Here is a 26,957-nt window from a genome sequence, read left to right as displayed (position 1 = left end):
TGAAATGTTGATGATGCCTACACTTTGCATCAAAAATCTGTTTCTTTGTTTTATAGAAATCCATTGATGAATGTTTATACAAATGAGGTTGCAAATACAGTGGGCTTGGCCTACACTTACAGCTCTTCGGCCTCTCTACCTCTTTCACTTGCACATGATCTCGTGTTTTTGCGCCACCCCCAGGCATGACGACACCTGCACGAGATCTCATGTGGCGGAGCAGGTCACAGAGAAGAGGAACCTGTCAGTCACTGACAAAAGGGCGGCGGCATGAGGAGAAAGAGGGAGCGAGCTCAAAGGAGTAGTGGGGGGCATTCCTTCGGGCTCGCTCGCTCTTTCTCCTATTTAAATGCAGGCCAAGCCCCCTGCACTTGCAAGCTAATATGTGTAAACCTTCACTGATGGATTTCTAACAAATTTAGTAACAGACTTATAATACAAAGGTATAGAAGTCATCAACATATCAGATGCTTAATATAGGTTTAAGATTTAAAAACCTTCTGATGTGTTCTCTTTATTGTATGCATAGATGCATTCAAATTTTAGCACAAAAATGGTCTAAAGTGAGGAAATTAAGATGTGGTTTAAAGTCATCATCCAGCCTGAGCCAATGAGATAAATTTGGTACAAGTCTAAGTTTACAATGTTTATTTAAGAGAGCATTACTCTGCCACGTTACTGTATGCTTGTACTGCAGCCCATTAATAAGCTTACTTTTTATTGTTGAAGGATCTGAATGATCACAATTTTTATCTGAATCAGCTGTTTGTTAACACAGTTTCTTGGACTCTCCATTCTTGGCACTTAAGGTACCTTCACACATAGCGAGATCGCTGCTAAGTCACAGATTCTGTAACGCAACAACGACCCCGCCAGCCATCTCGCTACGTTTGGCACATAGCAGCGACCAGGCCTCTGCTGTGAGATCGCTGGTCATGTCAGAATGGCCTGGACCATTTTTTGATCGTCGAGGTTCTGCTGGGTAGGATGCATCGGTATGTTTGACACCTTACCAACGACCTCCTTGACGACTCAGAGCTCAGAAACGTACAGCCACGTAGGCATGCAACGACCACCAAGATCGTTACACAGGTCGCTACGGTCGCTATATCGTTGCTGCGTCGTTGGGAAGCTCTGACTGTTTGACATCTCACTAGCGATCACGTAGCGACTTACCAGCGATCCTTATCAGGACATATCATTTTTGGGATTGCTGGAAAGGCGTTAAATGTGACGGGGGCTTTACAAGCAGAGTTAGAGAAGTAATTTGATAACTTTGAGCCTTGAGATCCACTTTACAATATGCAACTTAAAGAGGTTGTCCATTACTTTTACATTGATGGCTTTTGCTTAGGATATAGATCATCAATGTCTGATTGGCTGGGGCCTGACACCTCGCATCCCGACGATCAGCTGTTCTAGGTGTCGACGGCTGCAACAGGCAGCTACAAATGCTCAGTTCCGGAGCTGCTCCGTCAACTGATTTCGGCCATAGCCGGATAGTGCACATCCACCTCCCATTAAAATCAATGGGAAGTGGATGTGCAGTGCCTCTATCACACGACAGGGCAGCTCTGGAATTTTCTGCTGCCACCGCCAGCACCAGGAACATCTGATCGGCAAGGGTGCAGGATGTCGGACCCTGGTCAATTAGACATTGATGACCTATCCCAAGGATAGGCCATCAATGTAAAAGTAGTGGCCAACCTCTTTAACATTAGGGTCAGGGCCTTGATCTGGTTGAATTTTCCGCAACAGTTTATAGTTACTGTACTTTTCTGCTTTCAGTCATATAATGTATGCAGAGCTGCAGTTACATTTTAGGAACCTGTACAGAAGCATTTTGCATCTGCAAGAAAAAGTGTTGGAGCGCTTGAAAGACTGGGTAAAAAAGTGGTACAATTATCAACTATGTATGCAGCTTTCACATTGTCCCCATTCTCCCGCAGTAATGCTTGGGCCTAATTGCCATTGCAATACCTCAATATTATACACATGCAAAATGTTCAGATGCTTCTCTATATGTTATGTTGTTTAGTCACATGCCTACTAGGCCTATAGGTAAATCCATCCCTGAATATAGATGACATATGATTGTGGTGGAGAGGCTTTCTTTGTAATAAATATTGTATTCTACAAGAAATGTTGATTTTTGTTAAAATTTTGTTTAAAGAGAATCTTTAGTTTTTACCCTTAGGCTATGTGCGCACGTTGCGTACTGTCCCTGCAGAAATTTCTGCAGCGATTTGAACAGCACACGTGCGCTTCAAATCGCTGCAGAAAGAGTCCGTAGTGAAAAAAAAATGCAGTTTCCATGCGCTCTGAGTGTAGCCCCTCCCATAGATAGGGCGGGGGATGCATGCAGAGCGCTGGAAAGAAGTGACATGTCACTTCTTAGAACGCACGCTTCGGGCAGCAGCCGAAGCTCTGCTCTCTAAGACGCCACGTGCGCACGTCTCCTGCACAATCTCCATAGATTATGCTGGGGACGCAGGATGCATGCAGTTACGCTGCGGTGCAGATTGCAGCGTAACTGTATGCAAATACGCAACGTGCGCACATAGCCTTACTGCTAGAGATTATCAGGAATCTGTAGATTTGAATAACCATACTTTTGGGTACTGGTTTAGTTGCAGTATGAATGAGGAAATTGAGTTACCCATAAGGAAAAGTAATCTTATTTGAAGGAATGTAAAGGCAGCCCCACATACTGAATGGCTCTACATTTTCTGCATTAAGCGCTTTTCCCCACAAACAAAGTACCTTTCAATCAATAGATCTTGGAATAATAATAATTTCCACAATTGGATGTGATAATAAAATTGTTCTTGTGCTGAAATAATCTTATATATATGTGTCCTTGCTGTGTACTGTGTAATGGCCGTGTCTGACTGTATAGGAACATGGTCTGATAATACCACATCTCCTGGGTCGGGGAGGACACAAAAGAGAGAATACAGACATCACAGCACAAGATCACAGCTGATACTTTTCGTGAGGTAAAGCATTTCACTAACTGTTTTTAAAAAATGTTTTACCTCAAAGAAAGAATAATTGCGATCCCATTCTGTAATGTTTGTATACTCTTTTCCTTCCTCCCCTGTCCAGGAGCTGTGATATGATCAGACCATGTCCCTGTATGGTCAGACACGGCCATTACACAGCACATAGCAGGGGCACATATATAAGATTATCTCAGCCCAGGAACACTTTATTATCTCATCCAGTTATGGAACTTATTTTCATTCCAAGTTCTATTGATTAAAAGGTACTTTGTGGGAAAACTGCTTAATGCAGACAATGGAGTATATTTCAGTTTGTGGGGCTGCGATCAGATATTATCTCAGCACAGGAAGTTTTTTTATAAACACATCCAATTGTGGAAATTATTATTATTCCAAGATCTATTGACTAAAATAAACTTTGTGTTAAAACCACTTAATATTCCCTCATAGTCACGCCCAACTCTGACTAAATTGTAAAGTTGAAGGCAATCAGCATCTGCTGATCAGCTGCAGCGGTCATGTGACAGAACAGCTACAGCAGCACTAACATCGCTGGTACAGTGCCACTATGAGAAGTGGGCAACGCCTTTAATAAAGAGAACTAATAGCACTTCAGCTTTAGGATCCTCCTTTGGACCATTTGTGGGAACAGCATAAAACTTAACTTCTTCATCCATCTTGTAGCTAAAACTGTACAATAAAACATATTAAAGGGAACCTGTCACCAGATTTGTCCTCTATAAGCTGCGGCCACCTGCTCTTATATACTGCATTCCAGAATACTGTATATAAGAGCCCCAGCCAATCTGTAAAACATTAAAAACAGCTTTTATTATACTGACCCGGGTCCGATCGGCATAGCTGGTCTTGGTCCGGCAGCTTTTATTATACTGACCCGGGTCCGATCGGCATCACAGGTCTTGGTCCGGCGCCTACTCTCTTCTTGTGATCGCTGTCCTCCTTCCATGCCTTGTTTGGATGACGTGTCCTACGTCATTCACAGTGTCCTCCATCGCGCTTTTGCGCACGTACACTTTTCAAGGCCTTGCTGGGTACAGATCAAAGTATTCTAGTGCGCATGTGCGGACGATCTTTCACCGTTCTTTCCCTGTGCCTGCGCATTACAGTACTTTGCTCTGCCCTCAGCTTGGCAGAGAGAACCGTGCACCTGCAGGAGCGCAATGGAGGACTCTGTGTGGATGATATAGGACGTGTCTTCCACATGGAGCTGGGAAGGGCAGCAATTGTAAGCAGAGAGGAGGCGCCAGGTTGAGACCAGCGATACCCATTGGACTGGACCGCACCGCGCATGAGTATAATAAACGGTCTTTTTTAAAGTATACAGAGCGGCCTGGGCTCTTATGTACAGTGTTCTAGAATTCTGTATGGAAGGGCTTACTGGTGGTGGCCATAGCTTATAGGGGCAAACCTGCCTGGTCACGGGGTCCCTTTAAAACACTAGAAGTCCCAGAGAGGGGTTATTTAACATTTCTACTTTTAGAACCCAGAGATGGGTCGAATGACCTGAAGGATTTTAGCTAACATCCTATAATCAGCATCTTTTGTTCTGTAAGTAAGGCCATTACTGTCGCACCACAGGAGGTTGTTGTTTTCCATTGAGTTTAGCCATTTAGTTTCTAGTTAGTTAGGTCAGTTTGGACTAAGGGTTATTTGACCCTCTTTCGGGACTTCAGGGGGGAGCTCGAAATTTCTGGGACTTCTAGCGTTAGAGAGTGTCTCCAGGTCTCCTGTATGTCTATTTCAGATTTGCAGGTTGCCTTTAAGGAATTATCTTTTTTTTCTTTACACGGTATATATACAGTATCAGTTATTTTACATGTATTTTTTAGATCTAAGTGGTTTGCAATTATTACTTTGTATCTTGTCGTACTATCAGTGTCCTGAAATGAAGCATAAATATATAAGTGAATAAATATAAGCATTGCAGAAGTGATATCATGATGACTAAAAGACTATATATGTCCTAAAATAACCTGGTGATGTATAGGAAAGGATATGTGGATAAAATAGTTATATTTCTCTCCTCTTGAGCACATTGACATGTCTAAGGAAGTAGATAGACAGTGAATGACAGCTTGACATACTTGTTTTGCCCAAGTACCCATTGTGCATTGTGCAGAGCTCTCTGCTCTCAGCTCCTCTTTTAAGAAGATTTTCATTACTTTTTAAAAATTCCATAGAAGCTCCTTAGAAACCACCAGCGGTGCAGATGCCAGGGCATCCACTGTATGGCTAATTTCCATGTGAATGACATAGAAGTCATTGTGTTTAAATGCAAATTAGTATTTATTTCATGATATTTTTCAAACACCAACATATCAGTGTGCAGGTTGTATCAGCCCCATCCTTAGTGGGGCTCTTATCAACATGCGGCACAAGTCTTCCCTACTATAGTGGGCGACACGTCACCGTCACATTCTAGCTCTGGCGTTACTTGGTAAGCAATGACCCTAAGATATTTAGGGCGCTTCGTAGCAACCAGGATCAATGTGAAATTATTCTTTAGAGACTTGAAATGACGACCTGGTGTAGGCTAAGCTAAAGTAAAATCTTGGTAGTATAATGTCATTAACTTTTATCTTAGTAGTGATTTGTGCCGAATATCAAAAATGGATGCTTTTAGAATATGCTTGTGATGGATGATGTTAGGGTAAGTTCTTCTCTATAAAATGCACAAGTTCTGAATTGACTTTGGTTCTAAGACACTATTGATTGGCTCCTAAACTGTTAAAGAGGCCCTGTCACTTGCAATAATTCTATAATTTATTAACCTGATGTGAATGTTGCTATTCTGCTGAATCTAGTTTTGTTTTATTTTTGTTTTTACGCTTCTATGTTCTTGAGATATGACCCCTTTTTCCCTGTATTGTCTTTTTAGCCAAATGGGTGTGATCTTCAATAACATGGTCAAAGAGCAGAGTTGATGGCCACACCCACTTGACTAAAAACATTACATTTATATAATGGGAAGAGGCAGCCATATTTTAGGAATGAAGAGGCAGAAGAACATCAGTTAAACAATGTCGGATTCTGGTGAACAGCGGCATTCACATCTGGTAAAGATGACACTTCTATAGCAAATTACAGATTCTCTTTAAAACATATTTCCAAGTGTCCTACAGGGACGCATCACTTTTCCTGCTTTAGTAAATACTAGAATTCCATAAAATAGCAATTTTCAAATATATTTTCTTAGAAATCTGAGCTATGTCATTCCGCTGTTGTTTTTTTCTACGAAAGAATTAGTTGACAAATAGGCATTACCACTCATTTTGTCATATGGACGGGTCCCTACGTAGTTTAAAGCTGCTCAGTCCATGATGAAAGTCTCTGTCCATATATAATGACTAGGTGAAGTAACATGTAGTGGTCAGGAGAGGTGATGGATGGGGTCTATAAGGCTGACACACTTTTATAATAACAATAATTAGTTGGTTTTTGCAAGTTTTTCACAACACATCTTTTTGCTGTGCTGTACTTCGTACTCCTTTTTTGTTGTCCTAATATGATGCCCTGTGCGTAGTCGCCACAAATAATATCTACTGTACATGTGTATTTCCATCTGTATAACATGTATTGTTAGCTTTGATGATATATGGTTTTCTCTGCTGTCCACTACAAAACACACATTTGCATACACTCCCTTACTAAGGCTGTTCTCTTGCAATAAACCAATGCTTGAGACTGAGCCCTAGAAGGAGATAGGGGAGGAGCTGAGTTCTAAGGTAAATTCATTAAGAATCAGTCAGAGTCAGTGTGTGAGGTGAAGAGAGGAGTGTAATATGGAGACGGTCCTGTTCTGAGGTAACTGCTTAAACCTCTGGAGGGGCAGCTACACATTGGCTGGGTATCAGTCCCTAGGCCACCAGGACTTCCAAGGTCAGTGGCAAACTGAGAGACTGCGATTAGCCTTTGTATGAGGGGCAGTGAATTTCCTAGGAGCACAGTGGCATGTGTGAGTCTTGAAACTTCTAGAAGAAATAGTGAGTTTTCCTTCAGGATTCCAGTCACCTGCTCGCCAGAAAGGATTACAAATCCAGATTGTTATTGTCTTTGAAATCCCAGGATACCAAGATACCTATTCCCAGGTAGGGAAATAGTAGCAGAAATAGAGTACACTATCACCATAAAGTAGAGAAGCCAACTTTCATCAGGGCAGGAAGTACCCCCATCATTGGATGCTGTGGTAAACATTCTGCAGAGCTCCAGTAAAAAGAAAAAAGCTCCCTGTTCTGTCTCTGGCTGATTTATTCTCTGCTTCACCATCCCTACCTCAACATCCCCAGGTCCCAGCCCTAGTTGGGTAGGCGAGAGAACAACCCTCTGGCGCTGCACTTCATCACCTAATTCCTGGGGACCTCCAGCAGTGCCCGGCCATACCAAAGTCGAACATCTCAACTGGCGTCACAATCTCTTTATTTGTTTTATTCATTTATCTTATTATTTTCATTCTCCTTTTTTAAGTATTACTTTTACCCCACATTACAAAAGCCTGTCGCTCATGCCTGGTACAGCCACATCACCACTCGGAGACCATGACATAGAGGTCTACCAGGGGCAGCACATTAATGTAGTAAGTAACAGATCCTTGTCCAATGGTACGTGGCGGGTCCTGACCTGCAGGGCCACAAGTCTCCTCCGCAGGAGAATGCAGGAGACTGCAGCTGCCCGTGCCCACGATCAGGGTTCAGGGCGCTACAGTCTCTTGCTTGTGTTCTCCCTATGAAGGACGCTTGCGACTCCGCAGGAAAGAATTTACATGCTTGCGGCTCAGGAAGTCGCACCGCAGGTCAGTTTTCCCTGCGGGCTGTACACGCCCAGTGGGCACGGGGCTTCTAGAACTCCCAGCCACGGTCCAATTGTACAACGCAACGTTCTGGACACAGCAAAACCCTGCTGCATCCAAAACGCTGCAAAACACTGATCGTGAGCACACAGTCTTAAAGGAGTTGTCCTTCAAATAAATTATCAATATCAGACTGATGGGAGTCAGATACCGTTCTCTCCTACCGGATGTAGACACTGAACAAAACTAAACAGCATAGATCTGTTCAATGTGTAGCAACTGCTAATGTGCATTGTGTGTCACCTACTATTTAAGAACTGACCACAGTGGATTGTTGGGGGTACCAGGTGTTGGACCCCCACCAATCTGACATTGATGTTCTTTCGTAAGGGGTACCTTGCACGTTGCGACATCGCTAGCCGATTGTAGCGATGCCGAGCGCGATAGTCCCCGCCCCCGTCGCAGATGCGATATCTTGTGATAGCTGCCGTAGCGAACATTATCGCTACGGCAGCTTCACACGCACTTACCTTCCCTGCGACGCCGCTCTGACCGGCGACCTGCCTCCTTCCTAAGGGGGCGGGTTGTGCAGCGTCACAGCGACGTCACACAGCAGGCGGCCAATAGAAGCGGAGGGGCGGAGATGAGCGGGATGTAAACATCCCGCCCACCTCCTTCCTTCCTCATTGCAGGCGGGACGCAGGTAAGGAGATGTTCCTCGCTCCTGCGGCTTCATACACAGCGATGTTTGCTGCCACAGGAACGAGGAACAGCAACGTACCTGTCGCTGCAGCGAAATTATGGAAATGACCGACACTACGCAGATCACCGATTTTCGACGCTTTTGCGATCGTTTATCGGTGCTTCTAGGCTTTACACGTTGCGACGTCGTTACCGGCGCCGGATGTGCGTCACTTTCGATTTGACCCCGACGATATCGCAGTAGCAATGTCGCAACGTGCAAAGCCCCCCTAAGAATAGGTCATCAATATTGCAATACAGCCTCTTTAATGCTCTATATTTAGGGTTTTATTGGTGTCTTGTAGTAACTTATGTTACACTATGTATCTGCTTAACTTGTTGCCTTCACCAGAGCATAAATATAATGAACCATTTATATTAACCATGAAATATCTTATTGCAATAGACAAAAATAAAATCCACTTGGCAGGTGACTGTTTAGAGCCAGGCCAAATACAAAATCACCAACGTATAGGCTCAATGGACACTGTCCTTTCTGATGAGTAGTGATTTGCTATTTGGAGACCTCAATAGCTTTAGTATGTTACCTAAAGTAAAGTGATAATTTCATTATGCTATTACCTTTTCTATGCAATCCTAATTTGTGAAGAATCCTGCAATTGATCTTTTTGTTTATGGGATAGGCAGGAAACGAAGGGGTCAATTAAACTAGTCAGTCTGCTGTCTAGGAGATCAATATTGCAGGCTTGTCATTACAAGAATAATTTAGTACATGGCAATTTTCTTCACACATGTCCATCTCACAGTCAGGCGAAATTCACACACCAAAATTCAGTCTCTATGGAACTCTGCAGATTGTTCATTACAACACGGGGAGTCTTGGCATTGAAGCATGGTTCAAAAAATACATCTTCAAAGCGTACTTTCAAGTAACTTTCCAGAATAAGCTATCCTGTGTGTGACATAAGTAATACTATATCTGGCCATTATATGGATTGTATAATGTATTTTTACCAGTTTTTCTCTCTCCATAATCACTGTGAGCTGCTGTAAGGAGATGTGATGTCTGTCTTAAGCCTGCTTTACACCTTACAATTCTGCATACGATATGCGATGTGACACGCCTCCATCGTATGTGCGACACGTTCAATTTGTTGACCGTGTCGCACAATCGATTAAAAGCTGTCACACGTACTTACGCTTCCATACGACCTCGATGTGGGCGGCGAACATCCACTTCCTGGAGTGGGAGGGACGTTCGGCGTCACAGCGACGTAACGCGGCAGCCGGCCAATAGAAGCGAAGGGGGGCGGAGATGAGCGGGACGTAAACATCCCGCCCACCTCCTTCCTTCCGCATTGCCGGCGGGACGCAGGTAAGATCTGTTCATCGTTCCCGGGGTGTCACACGGAGCGATGTGTGCTGCCTCGGGAACATTGAACAATTCGACGTGCAATTTTTAGAAAATGAACGACGTGTATGCGATGAACGGTTTTACATTCAATCGCAGTCGCACGTAGCTGTCACACGCTATAACAACACTAACGATGCCGGATGTGCGTCACTTATGACGTGACCCCATCCGACACATCGTTAGATATGTTGTAGCGTGTAAAGCGGCCTTTACACATCACAGGAAACAGGGAGGAACTCCTGCTCTTTATTCCTCTTTTTTAGCTCACAGAGAGCAGCAGCATCATGGAGGAAATTACATACCAGTACTAAGCAGTGTAGATGTGAATCCAACTCTGGTATGAGGAAAAAGACTTGTTACAAAGCTCAAAATGATCTGCCTCTGCCTGTTTCCTCACTCTGCTCCTCTCTCCTTTCTCCATAGAGTATAATGAGCCATGTCACATAACACCAAAAGAAGCAGGCTTTCTGTGGAGTTTACCAACATGTTAGTAGCTTCATGTTCTCCCTGTTTTCTACTGAAGTGTTATTTTTGAGCATAAAATACCGTTTGTACAACTAATATTCCGTATACATCATTCTAAAATTTAAGAAATTACAGTGTTGTTCAAAAAAAGAAGCAAAGTGTCATTGCCAGAAATGACTGATGTGAGGTCGCGGTGTTCTTGTTTTTTTTTACATATTTTAGTAATTAGTGTCTATAGTGACGTACCCCTCACCTATTATCACCTACTTTGTACACAGAAAAACTTGTTTGGGTCATATCTTTTCAAATTTTTTTAATTATCAAAACTACATGTTGTGTACTTAAAGGGGTGGTTCACTACTCTGCAATAGTGGCCACTTCCCTGTAAAACTGATAGGGAATGCTTTTTGTAACTACCTTGGTCACCAATTCTGCCTCTGAGCAGCGCTATTGCGGTCCGCTCATCCCCATGAAGTGATCCCCGGGCTCTCTGACCTCTGGGATCCGGTGATGTCATGTTAACTTCCAGTTGACTTGACACCACCGAGGCGGGACCCAGTCTTACTGAGTCACTGGGCTGTGAGCAGCATTTCACCGCTTGTCACCTCCCAGTATCACAGTGCAACATCTTGCACACTCTCTCCTTCACTGTAGAGTGCCGCAATCAGAAGCGATGCCGGGCTGTGACGAGAGGTGAAACGCTGCCCACAGCCCAGTCACTCAGGGAGACTGGGGCGGATATCATGATGTCAGGTCAACTGGAAGTTGACGTGACATCACTGAATCCCAGAGGTTCACGGAGACTGGGGGGAAGGAAGGGGGCAACGTCTTGGGGATGAGTGTACCATGATAGTGCCGCCAGAGGCAGAATTGGCTGATCAAGGTATGTAAGCACCCTTTTAAATATTACATGCAAAAGAGTCATAGCAAATGAGTTGTCACTGATAGTTATTCTGATTCAGAGCTGCAAGTCCCCCCATTTAAGAGCATCACTGTTGTAGCTGATACAGCCCATGGATAACAATGGAACTGATTTTTCTAGCCTCATACAACCCTTGTTTCGCTATGCAAGTTTCTACATGTAGTTATAAATCTTAAAGGCACTTTATTATCATCATAAATGGGTAAAATTGAAAGTGATTGTAAAAACAAGAAACATTGCAAGTTACCTTTCAAGTATCCCTAAATTCTCAATAATGGAGGGATTTTTCATTTTATTTTTCTCCTGCTGTTTGCCGGTCATCTCTGCAGTCATCAGTTCCTGGTGTCCTAGACAAGGAACGGAGACACTTGAAAGCGCTTTAATATAGAGCTTGTACGCTCTGTCCTGAAGTTGGCTGGATCGCGGGATCTGATCAGCGTCAGTGCTTTTGCTTTCAGTTCTCAGTTTTGAAGAAAAAAATTAAACATGATGCTGGTCCGTACGGTCAATCTTTTAGGTGCGCACTCCACCCTCCGACAAACAGAAAGCCATGAGGCTGGGAAGCGGTGCACTCCTAAAGAACAATCATGAGAATTACGCCTCATTCAGACATCCGTTTTTTTTACATACAAACAAAAACAGACTGTTTTTTTCAGTCAGAGTTTTATGTGATTGTCATCAAAGTTTTTCGTGGACGTGAAAAAAAAAATATTCTCTATTCTTTTTGTTATCAACCTGTCTGGAAAAGTTTCACTGCAGTCAGCAGAAAAAACAAACATGTGAATGATCCAATCCAATAGGTACGAGTGTTTTCCGTGAAAACCACAGATAGCTTTCATACTCTGAATGAGGGCTAGCCCTTGAAGGGAATCTGTCAGCAGGTTTTTGCTATTTAAGCTGAAGACAGTATGTTGCAAGGGTTAAAACATTGAATTCAGGGCTTCCTGTCTTGTCAAGATCCGATCTGTTGTTTACTTGCTATGTTTGTTTAACCAGCAGGACTTCTCATTGCTTGGACTACAAAGTCACGTGCAAGGCAGTCCACCTCACCTCCTCCTCTTATTGACACCTCACTGTCAACATACAATCTCTATAGAGAGCCTGGTGTGGGCAGGGACAGCTCTCTCAGCTCTGCTACATGACTAAATCGAAAACCTCTGATTGTGTCAGAACGGCTTTACCCAGTAATCTAAGTAATACATTGCTGGATTCAGGATCTCTTTGCCTACTTCACGCTGCTCTCAGATGAGGTAGTAAAAACCTGCTGATAAATTCCCTGTAAATGTACGGCACTACATTATATATTGCTTCCCCCACTTTAATATCCTTCGGCCACATGAGTTTTTTTTACCTCATTGTCAAAACCAGGAGTGGGTGAAAAAATACAGAAGTGGTGCACATGTTTCTAGCCTACTTTTCCTCTGATTTTTCTACTTATTGTTTTGTCTTAGAAATACTGAGGTAAAAACCTAACCAAATACTGAAATGTGCACGTGGCCTCATAGAGACAAGTCAGAAGTGCTAATCAGTGGGGGTCCAAGAGCGGAGACCTCCTTGATTGCTAAAACAGAGAGATGGAAGCCCTCCGCCAAGTGCTGCTCTCCTGAACCTGAAAACAGGTTCAAAAGAAAATCTGTGCATCTGGTTTCAGAAAATGAGGAGAGAATGTGCCAAATACTATATTCATTTATTGCTGTGCTACTTTTCTCGCTAGATTCTCTGCACTGTTTGTACCAATTTTAACAACTGGCCCCAATGTGTCCTATAGAAATACTTGGCTAAACGCCCAAGGCTCCCATATTTTTACCGCTTGTCCTAGGTAAGCGATCTTTATGTATTGGGTGCTCACATTTAACTCTGTGTTATATGTTTGCATATATGAAGAATATGTCAATAGCGTTATGAGCTGTTATTAATAGGGGAGGCTCAGGAGATGGATGCATCGCCAGGTAATGACTTTTAATTTTCTGACAAGTGTTTCCTTAGTAAAAAAGGTCACAGCCGTCAGTATGAGGAGTCTATGCTAATCCGCTCAGCGAGACACAATGCAGGAAGACATTATTGCAGGATCATAATTGGGAGTAGCGGAAGCAGAAATAATAATTCAGTGGGTGGGGTGGGAGCTGTACATAAAACAGGGGCTGTCACTCAACCTGATCAATAGGCACCCGGGAAATATATATATATATATATATATATATATATATATGTGTGTGTGTGTGTGTGTGTGTGTGTGTGTGTGTGTATGTATATATATATATATATATATATATATATATATATATGTACATAGATATAGATAGATATACAGCACAGACCAAAAGTTTGGACACACCTCATTCAAAAAGTTTTCTTTATTTTCATGACTCTAAAAATTGTAGATTCACATTGAAGGCATCAAAACTATGAATGAAAAAATGTGGAATGAAATATTTAAAAAAGTGTGAAACAACTGAATATATGTCTTATATTCTAGGTTCTTCAAAGTAGCCACCTCTTGCTTTGATTACTGCTTTGCACACTCTTGGCATTCTTTTGATGAGCTTCAAGAGGTAGTCACCAGAAATGGTTTTCCAACAGTCTTGACGGAGTTCCCAGAAATGTTTAGCACTTGGTGGCCCTTTTGCCTTCACTCTGCCGTCCAGCTCACCCCAAACCATCTCGATTGAGTTCAGGTCTGGTGACTGTGGAGGCCAGGTCATCTGGCGTAGCACCCCATCACTCTCCTTCTTAGTCAAATAGCCATTACACAGCCTGGAGGTGTGTTTGGGGTCATTGTCCTGTTGAAAAATATATGATGATCCAACTAAATGCAAACCGGATGGAATAGCATGCCGCTGCAAGATGCTGTGGTAGGCATGCTGGTTCTGTATGCCTTCAATTTTGAATAAATCCCCAACAGTGTCACCAGCAAAGCACCCCCACACCATCACACCTCCTCCTCCATGTCTCACGATGGGAACCAGCCATGTAGAGTCCATCCGTTCACCTTTTCTACAAAGACACGGTGGTTGGATCCAAAGATCTCAAATTTGGACTCATCAGACCAAAGCACAGATTTCCACTGGTCTAATGTCCATTCCTTGTGTTCTTTAGCCCAAACACGCCTCTTCTGCTTGTTGCCTCTCCATAGCACTGGTTTCCTAGCAGCTATTTTACCATGAAGGCCTGCTGCACAAAGTCTCCTCTTAATAGTTGTTCTAGAGAGGAGAAGGTGTGTCCAAAATTTTGGTCTGTACTGTATATGTGTATGTATGAATATATATATATATATATATATATCTGCTATATACAGAGCATTATCAATAGTTTGTATATTTCTGTAGAAGCCTTAACATGTCACTCACGGTAAAACAAGAGAGAAATCTCCGTAGCTCTCTGCCCAAAAATAACTCCATATCCCTTCAGAAAAGCCTTCAGGCTGCAGTCAGTGATCGCAAAGTTATATTATCCACAGGACCAGTAAAAAGTGTTTAGATTGACATATGCCACTTACTAAGCAGCTTGAGAAGAGCAAATGGCCACCAAATTATCTGATCTGGTATGGAATCCATAAGTATATTATAATTAATGAGTGGCCTCTGATGGTCAGGGGCAGGGTCACTAAAATCCAATGGTTGCTTGTCGTTTTTTTCTTATTCACTTATATTGTGCATAGTTAGCACTTTATAAGGCTAATGGAGTAATGCTCGCCCATCATTTTAGTTTTTAATTGCGTGTTATTGTCAGAACTTTGCCCTCGATTCTTCATTTGCGTTTTGTTTTTTTTTAAAGCCATCTCTTCTTTTTTGTCTTATGTTGTATTCTTTGCCGTTTTTGTATGCGCCGCTCTCTTAGTGTCGTGCACGGTTCATGAATTTTGCGCGTCATTTTTCTTTTTAGCCTTTCTTTATGCCAAAATAGGACATTTCATAAAAAAGGTCCAAAATGATGACAGTGTTGTGGGGGTGGGGGGGGGGTGGGGGGGTGGGCTGGCGTACATTTGCAAAAAACATTAGCTACTCTTTGAAAACTCGCTAATAGTCTAAAAACCCGAACTAACAAAAAGAAAACAACAGGTGAGCACATACAAAAGAGACTTTAAAAAATATGAAGATTGAAAGATGAATATGGCGCAAAACAAAAAACTAAACTAAATAAAATATGAAATGATGAATCAGTCCCGTTGTGTGTTACGCTGTATAAGTTTTGGTTCTAAATAAGATTCTGTTGTGCACTTAGTACTGCTTCACGAAGTCTCCCTCCTGATCTGTAGTGAAATATGTCTCCTCATGTCACATGAAACAGAGGCACGAGATCGCCCAGTTACACCAGACAGAGGCGCACAAGCACCCATTTACACCAGAGGTGCAAGAGCACCCATTTGCATGAAATGGAGGTGTGGGAACACCCATTTGCCTGAGACAGAGTGGCTGAAACTGTCATTTGCATAAGACAAAGGTGCTAGAGCTGCCATTTGCATGAGAGAGAGGTGTGGGAGCACTCATTTACACCAGACAGAGTCGTGGGAGCGCCCATTTACACGAGACAGAGTCATAAGAGCACCCATTTACACAAGGTACAGGAGTAGGAGCACCCTTTAACACAAGACAGAGGCGTGAGAGCGCCCATTTACACAAGAGGTGTGGGAGTGTGCTGCCCCTGAGCAGGCAAACTGCTCGGATCCGGGATTGCTGTGGCTCGAGGGTCCCCGGACCCGGGGCTTAGCGGCCACTTGATGAAGGGAATATTTACAGGGGATTCATTCGTGACGCCACCTGCGGGTTACGGTAATAAGGGAGTACCGCTGCTGCCAAGGGGAGTACCGGGGCAGATGACGTTGGGGCAGCTAGGTGACAGTCCTTCCGCAGGTAGGGAAGGCCCCGGACTCTGCAGGGTTGGTGGATGGTGCTGTGCAGGCTTGTTGGGCAGGCGAGATGCAGGGAGGGGGGGCAGTGTACTCCCTCAGGTTGTTGTGATGTTAGATGCAGACAATGAAGCAAACTCACACACTGTAGTAAACCAAAGTCTTTGGGTACCACTGCAACTGCGGGGAGCCCGTCCGGGTGTCCGCTCCCACTGGTATCACTTTAATGGTCCGGAGCCTGCCTCCGTGCACAATTTTTAGTTGATCTTGTGACACCTTGACCTGAAGCTGTCAGGGTCTCGCTCCTTATGTGTAGGGGAGCTGTGCTCTCGATGGCTTGCACTTGGGATCTCAGTGGGTCGCATAAGCTGGAAAACCCTATCCCCCTCGTTGTGCTGATGTCTTCGATCTCTGAGCTCTTGGGGAAGTTCATAAAGAGACTATCCTCCACAGGTTAATTATCAATGCGCTTAAAGCTTTTCCCTGATCTAGGATCCTGTACCCCGCTGTGCTCGGTACCGGTCCAGTTACTGGACTTTCTGGTGCCGACCGTTCTCCAAAACTAAGTTAGGGCACCCCTTTCCAATACACTGCGACCAGGTCACCGACTCCTCTGGTTCCGGACCACCGTCTTCGACCCAACCCAAGTCACTCCCGGGAGCTACAACTCCCAGCTCCTCATTCTTGGAGGGCTGCTACTCAACTCTCACTGAAACTCCAAACTGACACTGACTTCCATCCCTCCCACCAGTCTGCCTGACCCCTATGTGGGTGGCCCTTTTCCAGCTAGACCAACCCACTGGTGTGTCTGACAGGTCATGATGTGAGGTGTGGTTGGGATTTGTGGTGCTGATGGGAGTGATACCAGTTCTCAGGAACCTGGAACCATGGGGGGGGGCGGTAGGTCCTGCATCATAGAAAGACAGGATGCAGTCCCCTGTGACACCCTAACATAGTCAGGGGCATCACAGGAGCGCCCATTTACACCAGAGGCATGGGAGCAACCATTTACATGAGACAGTGGCGTGGGAGCACTCACTTACATGAGACAGAGGTGTGGGATACAGAGGCGTGGGAGCACCCATTTGCATCTCCACACTAGGTGACATTATGAATAAGATCCAAGCTAATGCGGGCATCACATGAGACGATCTATCGTGTGATGCATTGTCGGGGTCACGGTTTTCGTGACGCACATCCGGCATCGTTCACGACGTCGTCTCATGTGACACCTCCGAGCGACGCACAATCGGTCACAAATTGTGAGTCGTGTACACGTCGCTTATTTTTAAAAAAATTGTTTATTTTTCATGGCACCAGTTGTTCATCGTACCCGGGGTAGCACACATCGCTCCGTGTGACACCCCAGGAACGATGAACACAGCTTACCTGCGTCCCGCGGCACCCGCCGGCTATGCGGAAGGAAGTGGGCGGGATGTTTACGTCCCGCTCATCTTCACCCCTCCGCTTCTATTGGCCGGCCGCTGTGTGACGTCGCTCTGACGCCGAACGTCCCTCCGCCTTCAGGAAGAGGATGTTCGCCGCCCACAGCGAGGTCGCTCTGCAGGTAAGTACGTGTGACGGCGGTTTAACGACTTTGTGCGACACGGGCAGCGATTTGCCCGTGACGCACAAACGACGGGGGCGGGTAGATCATACCGTGTGATGCCCGCATAAGTCAAAACAATTATTTACGTCTCATCTTCCTGCACCCTGCATATGTCTGTGCATATGTCCAAATTTCAGCCAATTATTAAACATTTTACATAACTAGTCGAGTGTTTGGTTAATTTTCTTCCTACATGTGGCAGTATAGGCCCATAAGTCATATTGCAGATTCGGACTAGACTGATTACGATATGGCCTTGTGCATGAGACCTTATTCTGATTTGTTTTTGTTAAAAAAAAGTATTTTCGCCATAGAAAGTTATGATGACATATCCCTGCTCTCCGTGGACCACCATAGAATCCTTTTTCAAGATGTACATGTTTGTTACAAAATGGAGCTCAGCTTGCATTGTTAAGCTGCGGTTTGAAGAAACAGAAAATCTTTCTCCATTGGAGCTGAATGTCAGTGTATGAACAAGATTAATCTTAGATTTCTCCGTAAGAGTTTTCCTTTAAACAGTCTACTGAGCAGAACTTTATTTTCAGAGAAGCTTTAGGACTTTATAAAATAATGTTTACTCACTGACCAAAAGCAGAGATATCGAAAAATCTGAGTACTTGAAGCAAAAGTATATCAACCATTAGCAACATATGGTTAGTATATTTCCTTCCCCCCCAAAAAAAGGTGGGATAACATCTTAAAATGAGGTCTGAACTTTCAGTTTGCTCTTTTGACTAAAGTTTAATTTTAAGGTTAATTTGTCAGCAGGTTTTTGTTATGTAATCTGAGAGCAGAATAATGTAGAGGCTGAGAGCCTGATTCCAGTGATGGGTAACTTACTGGGCTGTAGAAAAAACAAGTATGTAGGTCAGCTCACCTCTCCCCGAAGATACATTGCAACGTATTTCTAAAGGTGCTCCTTTATGGTAGAACTGCAAGTGAGATTCCAGCCTGCGTAACTTCATAAAAAAAATACAAGTTTATTAGAAAAGATTTAAGATTTCATATCCAGTTTAGAAGAAAAAATGCTATAGGCATTATTTACACGCTATGAATAGCTAACAAAAGCGTTTCGGATCGTAGTCCTTAATCATTATGAATGTAATCAATGATTAAGGACTACTGTCCGAAACGCGTTTGATAGCTGTATGTTCATAATGCCTATAGAATTTTTTTTTCCTGGAAAAAAAACTAGATATAAAATCTTAACTATTTTCTAATAAACTTGAATTTTTTATGAAGTTACGCAGGATGGAATCTCATTTGCTGCACTTATTGGGCTGTATGCTGCTGTTCGAAACAATCATTGTTTTATCCGCAGGAGATTATCATTAAGTTCTCCTGGTCAATTTGTTCTGTGAAACACCAACCCCACCACTGATTAGCAGATTTCTCCCTATGCACGTTGTACACAGAAAGCTGGCAATCAAGGGTGTGGGTGGGATTAGACAGGGCTCAGCATTCTGAGCTTTGCTAGATTTCCAACAGAGAAAACAGATTGTATCAAAATGGCAGAATGCAGACTAGCAAATGACACATCTCTGGAATCAGGGTCTCAGACCCTACATAATGCTGTCCTCAGATTACATAGTAAAATCCTTCTGACAGATTCCTTTTAAAGGGAAGCTGTCAGGTGCAATATGCACCCAGAACCATGAGCAGTTTGGGTTGAAAATTTCTAAAGATCCTTTATGATATGCTAAGGAGCTCAGGGACTAGTCACAGGGGTGTTACTAACATGCTATTCAATGCTAGCGTCATTGGTGGTGATGCGCGTACCTGTGCCCAGATGTAATCTCAGTGCACATGATCAGAAGTCACCTCACTTCTATCCATGCACACTATGAAGCTGAGTGTATGCGACCCGTCTTCGGAGAGGTCTATATCGCATGACCGGAAGTGGCGGGGACTTCTAATCATGCGCACTGACATTAAATACGGCGTCTGAGTCAGTAACAACGGACATAGGTACGCGCGTCACCGCCGATGACGTTGGCATTGAATAGCATGTTATTAAGTCCCTGTGGGTGGGCTAATATGCTAAGAGGGCGGACTAGTTGGGGGAAGTAACGCCCTTGCGACTAGTCCTTGGCCTCATTAGGATCTCATAAAGGATCTTTAGAAATACTTTTTCTAAAGATCTCTTTATCTATGTTACTAGATGCTGAGACAGTTAGGTAGGGATTAAAAAATGTACACCCAGAACTGTTCATGGTTCTGGGTGCATATTGCACCTGACAGGATACTTTAAGGGCTATTCTACATTTGTACTCTTAGGCGGGCTTTGCACACTACGACATCGCAGGTGCGATGTCGGTGGGGTCAAATTGAAAATGACGCACTTCCGGCATCGCATGCGACATCGTAGTGTGTAAAGGCTCGATGATACGATTAACGAGCGCAAAAGCGTCGTAATCGTATCATCGGTGCAGCGTCGGCGTAATCCATGATTACGCTGACGCGACAGTCCGATGTTGTTCCTCGCTCCTGCGGCAGCACACATCGCTGTGTGTGAAGCCGCAGGAGCGAGGAACATCTCCTACCGGTGTCACTGCAGCTTCCGTAGGATATGCGGAAGGAAGGAGATGGGCGGGATGTTTACATCCCACTTATCTCCGCCCCTCCGCTCCGATTGGCCGCCTGGCGTGTGACGTCGCTATGACGCCGTACGACCCGCCCCCTTAACAAGGAGGCGGGTCGCCGGCCAGAGCGACGGTCGCAGGACAGGTGAGTCCATGTGAAGCTGCCGTAGCGATAATGTTCGCTACGGCAGCTATCACAAGGAAATCGCTGCTGCGACGGGGGCGGGTACTATCGCGCTCGGCATCGCAGCATCGGCCTGCGATGTTGCAGCGTGCAAAGTACCCCTATGAATATGCCCGGGGGCCATTGTACACCTAATTCTAGGTAGAAGACTCTGTTACCGATAAGATGACGGGCATCATGATGGAATTCAACCCCATATGGTTAATACTGTCTGATTCATCACGTTGTCCCGACTTCTGATGGATCTGTCACAGCACTGAATTCTATATATCTGCGGCCATGATGGACCAGAAAAACTGACTTCTTAACACAGATATGAACCTAGCGTTACATAAAGTAATGTTGTTTTTTTTTGTAAGGCTGGGATTACAAAGTTTGTTGCTAGTTGGCAAGACTAAAACTTTTTGGAGGACCATTTTTTCTTGTATCTCAATCTCTTCATAAGTTTGTAAGACCTAGTTTCCCAAGGCTGATGCAAGGCTTACCCCATGGATCCTCATTTCTTCTACATATTTCACTAAGCCTTAATACTTTTGCGTATATTTTGCCATTAATATTAATGGTAAATCTATTTTTTCTTCAAATGTATGAATTACTTAATCTTATGATCGCTGCTAATTAGATCCAGGTAGACAAAACACAAGCAGCAAGATTTCACCACTTTGCAGTTCATAATTTATTTCATCTTAATAAATGATGTATTATGACCTTTTAAACCATGCAGAAATTTCCTCCTTTAGCAACGGGAGATGTTTAGATGGGAACTGGTAGCAAAATCTTTTCAGTTCATTCAGTACTTTGCTTTATTAGTGCTCCGGTTGCCCTTTTCTTCATAAAAGCCCGTGATGTTCTTTCCAACCCTAAATATAATTGCAGATATTAAAGTCAATAAATATTCAGATATACATCTCATAAACCTAATGTTGTACCGGTAGAAAGCCGTATCAAAAAAATTATAGTGCAGGCATTTATAAAATTCGCTGCTCCTCCCTTTTCTTCTACTAAATCCCAGTTTTAATAAAAAAGATTCTTATTCCAACTTTTTCCATACCAGATATATAATGCTTGTAGCATATATAAATCTGCCATCATCATTTCTAATGAATCTGACACATCGAATATTTCCCTAAAGGGGGCTTTACACGCAACGACATCGCTAATGAGATGTCATTGGGGGTCACGGAATTCGTGACGCACATCCGGCCTCGTTAGCGACATTGTTGCGTGTGACACGTACGGGCGATTGCTAACGATGCAAAATACTCACCAAATCGTTGATTGTTGACACGTCGTCCATTTCCCAAATGCCGTTCCTTGTTCTGGACGCAGGTCTTTCCTGCCTGCCTCTTGTCACTTCCTAGCAGAGAGGAACTGTCTTAGATGCCTACACGTTTGCTGCCCATCTCCCGTCACTTGATGGATTTTCCCATGTCTTTTGCTGCCCATCTCTCATCTCTGGATGGTTTAGCCCCTGACTTTCTCACTGCCCATCTTTCGTCCAACGGATGGATTTGCCCCTGTCTTTCATTGCCCATTTCTCATCACTGTATGGTTTTGCCATTGTTTTTTGCTGCCCATCTCTCATCACTGGAATGTTTAGCCCCTGACTTTTTCACTGCCCATCCACTGCATGGTTTAGCCCCAGTCTTTCACTGCCCATCTCTCGTCATTGTATGGGTTTGCCTCTGTCTCTTGCTGCCCATCTTTCATCACTGGATGGTTTTGACTCTGTCTTTCCCTGCCCATCTCTTGTCACTGGATAGTTTTGCCCCTGTCATTTGCTGTCCATCTCTCATCATTAAATGGTTTTTCCCCTGTCTCTTGCTGCCCATCTCTCGTAATTGGATCGTTTTGCCCCTGTCTTTCACTGCGCATCTCTCGTCACTGGATGGTTTTGCCCTGTTTTTCGCTGCACATCTCTCGTCATTGGATGGTTTTGTCTCTGTTTTTCGCTGCACATCTCTCATCACTGGATGGTTTTGCCCCTGTCTTTCGCTGCCCATCTCTCGTAACTGGATGGTTTTGCCCCTGTCTTTCCCTGCCCATCTCTTGTCACTGGATGCTTTTACCCAGTCTGCTGCTGCCGATCTCTCGTCACTGGATGGGTTTGCCCCTGTCTTTTGCTGCCCATCTCTCATCACTGGATGGTTTTGCCCCTGTCTTTCGCTGCCCATCTCTCGTAACTGGATGGTTTTGCCCCTGTCTTTCCCTGCCCATCTCTCGTCACTGGATGCTTTTACCCAGTCTGCTGCTGCCCATCTCTCATCACTGGATGGTTTAGCCCCTGACTTTTTCACTGCCCACTTTTCGTCTCCGGATGGTTTAGCCCCTGTCTTTAACTGCCCGTCTCTCATCACTGGATGGTTTTGCCCTTGCTTTTCGCTGCCCATATCTTATCACTGGAATGTTTAGCCCCTGACTTTTTCACTGCCCATCCACTGGATGGTTTGCCCCTGTCTTTTGCTACATATCTCTTGTCACTGGATGGTTTTGCCCCTGTCTTTCCCTGCCCATCTCTTATCACTGGATCATTTTGCCACTGTCTTTTGCTGTCCATCTCTCGACACTGGATGTTTTTTCCCCTGTCTTTCGCTGCCCATCTCTTGTCACTGGATAGTTTTGCCCCTGTCTTTCCTAGCTATCTCTCATCACTGGATGGTTTTGCCCCTGTTTTTTGCTGCCATCTGTCGTCACTGGATGGTTTTGCCCCTGTCTTTTTCTGCTCATCTCTCGTCACTGGATGGTTTTGCCCCTGTTTTTTTCTGCTCATCTCTCGTCACTGGATGGTTTTGCTCCTGTTTTTCGCCACCCATCTCTCATCACTGACTGGTTTAGCCCCTCTCTTTTCTGGCTGCCTCTTGTCACTGTGTGCCAGTGAGTGCTGTCTGGAAAGTCTCTGAGTTTGCTGCCTGCTTTATTTCACTGTCTACCTGCCCACGTTTTCAATCATTTGGGATGTTTGCCTTTCCTTTGTCATCTTCAACCCAGATTATAAATATCACAAATATGATTGCTTATTTCCTTTCCAAGGATACATTTGATCCATAACTACTGCGTGACTAAAATGCATGTACAAGACTTCAATCTGTCTTAAAATAGTCGCGCTCTAGACATTTATGGCATATCAACAGAATATGACCAAATATGACATGAATATCTGATGAATGCTGACTCCATCTCTGGGACCCTCACTTATATCCAGGCCAGTAGTTTCCTCATCCCCTTACTGATTAGTATGGTGGCTACTATTGAAGAATAACTGGACAGGTGGCAGAGCATATGTAAATCTCTCTCACCTTACTTTTATAGCCTATGCTTGACAAGATTGCTGGGCTCGGACTCCCACCGATCATAGTGTACATTAATTAAAGGGGTTGTCCTGTACTTGGACTACATCTTCTTTATTGTTACAATGTGAAATAAAAACAACATATTCTCAATTCCCAGACTTGTGCCATCCCAGCACTATTGGCATTATGTCACATGAGCACTACAGCTAGTCAGTGCCTACTAAGGGGCTGCATCGCCAATAGGATTCAACCAATGAAGTGTGAGCGTTGCAGCCTATCAGTGTTTGCTATAGAAAAGGATAACTCCAGCACACATGGGGCTCAAATATGACATTTTTTATTTTATTTTTTGATGATCTGCAAAAAGTGTACCACAACCAAAATAGTACGCAAAGCCAACGTTTCGGCTTTTTTCAAGCCTTTATCAACCACCGCTGCTGCTTCCTTTGCTGCCATACGTCCCCAGGACCCCATCCTTATTCACATCGGCATTTCTTTTATAGCAGGCTCTCTATTCACCCAATTCCTCCAACCTTCCTATCTGCAGTACCATGATGTTTTTCTGCATTTATGGGTACCTCTACCTTGCATAGTCATACCCCTTGAGACGCTGAACCTGTCCATTCTATTCCCCCTCAACCATATTGAGACACAAAACCTTGATAATGGCTTGAAAAAAGCCAAAATGTTCGCTTTGCGTACTATTTTGGTTGTGGTACACCTTTTGCAGATCATCAAAAAATAAAATAAAAAAAATCATATTTGAGCCCCTTGTGTGCTGGAGTTAAGCTTTTCTATAGCAAACACTGATAGGCTGCAACGCGGAGTTAAGCTTTTCTATAGCAAACACTGATAGGCTGCAATGTGGAGTTAAGCTTTTCTATAGCAAACACTGATAGGCTGCAACGCGGAGTTAAGCTTTTCTATAGCAAACACTGATAGGCTGCAATGTGGAGTTAAGCTTTTCTATAGCAAACACTGATAGGCTGCAACGCGGAGTTAAGCTTTTCTATAGCAAACACTTATAGACTGCAACGCGGAGTTAAGCTTTTCTATAGCAAACACTGATAGGCTGCAACGCAGAGATAAGCTTTTCTATAGCAAACACTTATAGACTGCAACGCGGAGTTAAGCTTTTCTATAGCAAACACTGATAGGCTGCAACTCGGAGTTAAGCTTTTCTATAGCAAACACTGATAGGCTGCAACGCGGAGTTAAGCTTTTCTATAGCAAACACTGATAGGCTGCAATGTGGAGTTAAGCTTTTCTATAGCAAACACTGATAGGCTGCAACGCGGAGTTAAGCTTTTCTATAGCAAACACTGATAGGCTGCAATGTGGAGTTAAGCTTTTCTATAGCAAACACTGATAGGCTGCAACGCGGAGTTAAGGTTTTCTATAGCAAACACTTATAGACTGCAACGCGGAGTTAAGCTTTTCTATAGCAAACACTGATAGGCTGCAACGCAGAGATAAGCTTTTCTATAGCAAACACTTATAGACTGCAACGCGGAGTTAAGCTTTTCTATAGCAAACACTGATAGGCTGCAACGCGGAGTTAAGTTTTTCTATAGCAAACATTGATATGCTGCAACGCGGAGTTAAGCTTTTCTATAGCAAACACTTATAGACTGCAACGCGGAGTTAAGCTTTTCTATAGCAAACACTGATAGGCTGCAACGCAGAGATAAGCTTTTCTATAGCAAACACTTATAGACTGCAACGCGGAGTTAAGCTTTTCTATAGCAAACACTGATAGGCTGCAACGCGGACTTAAGCTTTTCTATAGCAAACACTGATAGGCTGCAACGCAGAGATAAGCTTTTCTATAGCAAACACTGATATGCTGCAACGCGGAGTTAAGCTTTTCTATAGCAAACACTTATAGACTGCAACGCGGAGTTAAGCTTTTCTATAGCAAACACTGATAGACTGCAACGCGGAGTTAAGCTTTTCTATAGCAAACACTGATAGACTGCAACGCGGAGTTAAGCTTTTCTATAGCAAACACTGATAGGCTGCAACGCGGAGTTAAGCTTTTCTATAGCAAACACTGATAGACTGCAACGCTCACACATATCCTTGGTTGAAACCTACTCCTAGCACCAGTTTTATGTCGGTTCAGCTGAGCCCTAGTCTACCTATCAGTGGTTGCTGACTAGCTGCAATGCTCATGTGACAATATCCTGCAAGTGCCTGTCATCGCTGGAATAGCTCCTGTCTGGGAGGTGAATATGTGCATTTTTTAATTTTACTTAGGACACTACGTATTTAATTAAAGAATCGATGTTCAAAGTAGCAGACAACCCCTTTAACAGGATTGCCAATTATTAAAAAAAATCCTGGAATACCAATTAAACTATCACAATACACAATCAATACTAATAGGAAGTTTAGGTCTTCTTCATCTACGTCAATATTCCACAGCCATATCGACTAAGGTGCCATTCATCGTTCTATTATTCTAGAATTCAGAACCACTGTAGATGATTTTCTAATTGTAGACTGCATTTTTGAGTCTAAATTCTCTCCATGCTTATTGCACATTAATGAAGACAATTCTGACAGTGGAATACACTCTGCGAGCACAAAAGACAGTTCATCAGAATGCCAGACATGTTTCCCGCTCTGAAAGCCTGAAACCCAAGGTTGGTGGGATCATTCTATAGGCTCAGCCGCACTGCACAGTTAACGCACCACTGAGCAGACAGAGAAAAGAGCTCACTTTGTAGAAAGCCTTAACACTGATTAAATGAGGATCTGATAATTGCACTTTTTGCATCTGCGGGCCGTTTTGCAGTCTATCAACACCTTGTCTCATTATGATGGCAAAGTACAAAAAGGTGACTCCAATCTGAACGGTCTCTAGCGGTAATTAAAGTCTTTTACATAACTTTGTAAGACTTGTAGGTTTTCTCTTGTGGCATGAAATATAACCCTTCCTATGTCTGATCGGCAATAAACAGTTGTCAAAAGAAGGTTTTGTTCTTGTTCATTAGTAAACAGACGGCGGAAAAGTCACCCCGCTGTATTCTATGTCTTATACCAGGAATCCAGAACATAAATATTCTCATATATAAATAGCTGCATTTTATTTTAGGTATTGACTTCTCTTTTCATGGTAAATTCTA

At 43.6% G+C, this 26,957-nt stretch overlaps 1 protein-coding gene across 1 annotated transcript in view; it reads left to right on the top strand.

Annotated features, from left to right (window-relative positions):
• PTPRN2 (protein tyrosine phosphatase receptor type N2) overlaps positions 1-26,957 on the top strand; it is a 1,389,072-nt gene that overhangs the window by 602,079 nt on the left and 760,036 nt on the right. The window lies entirely within an intron of this gene.

Source organism: Anomaloglossus baeobatrachus, chromosome 6 (genome assembly GCF_048569485.1).
Source record: "Anomaloglossus baeobatrachus isolate aAnoBae1 chromosome 6, aAnoBae1.hap1, whole genome shotgun sequence".
Classification (NCBI taxonomy): domain Eukaryota; kingdom Metazoa; phylum Chordata; class Amphibia; order Anura; family Aromobatidae; genus Anomaloglossus; species Anomaloglossus baeobatrachus.
Note: the sequence above shows the minus strand (reverse complement) of the source record. Positions and strands in the feature narration are given on the sequence as shown.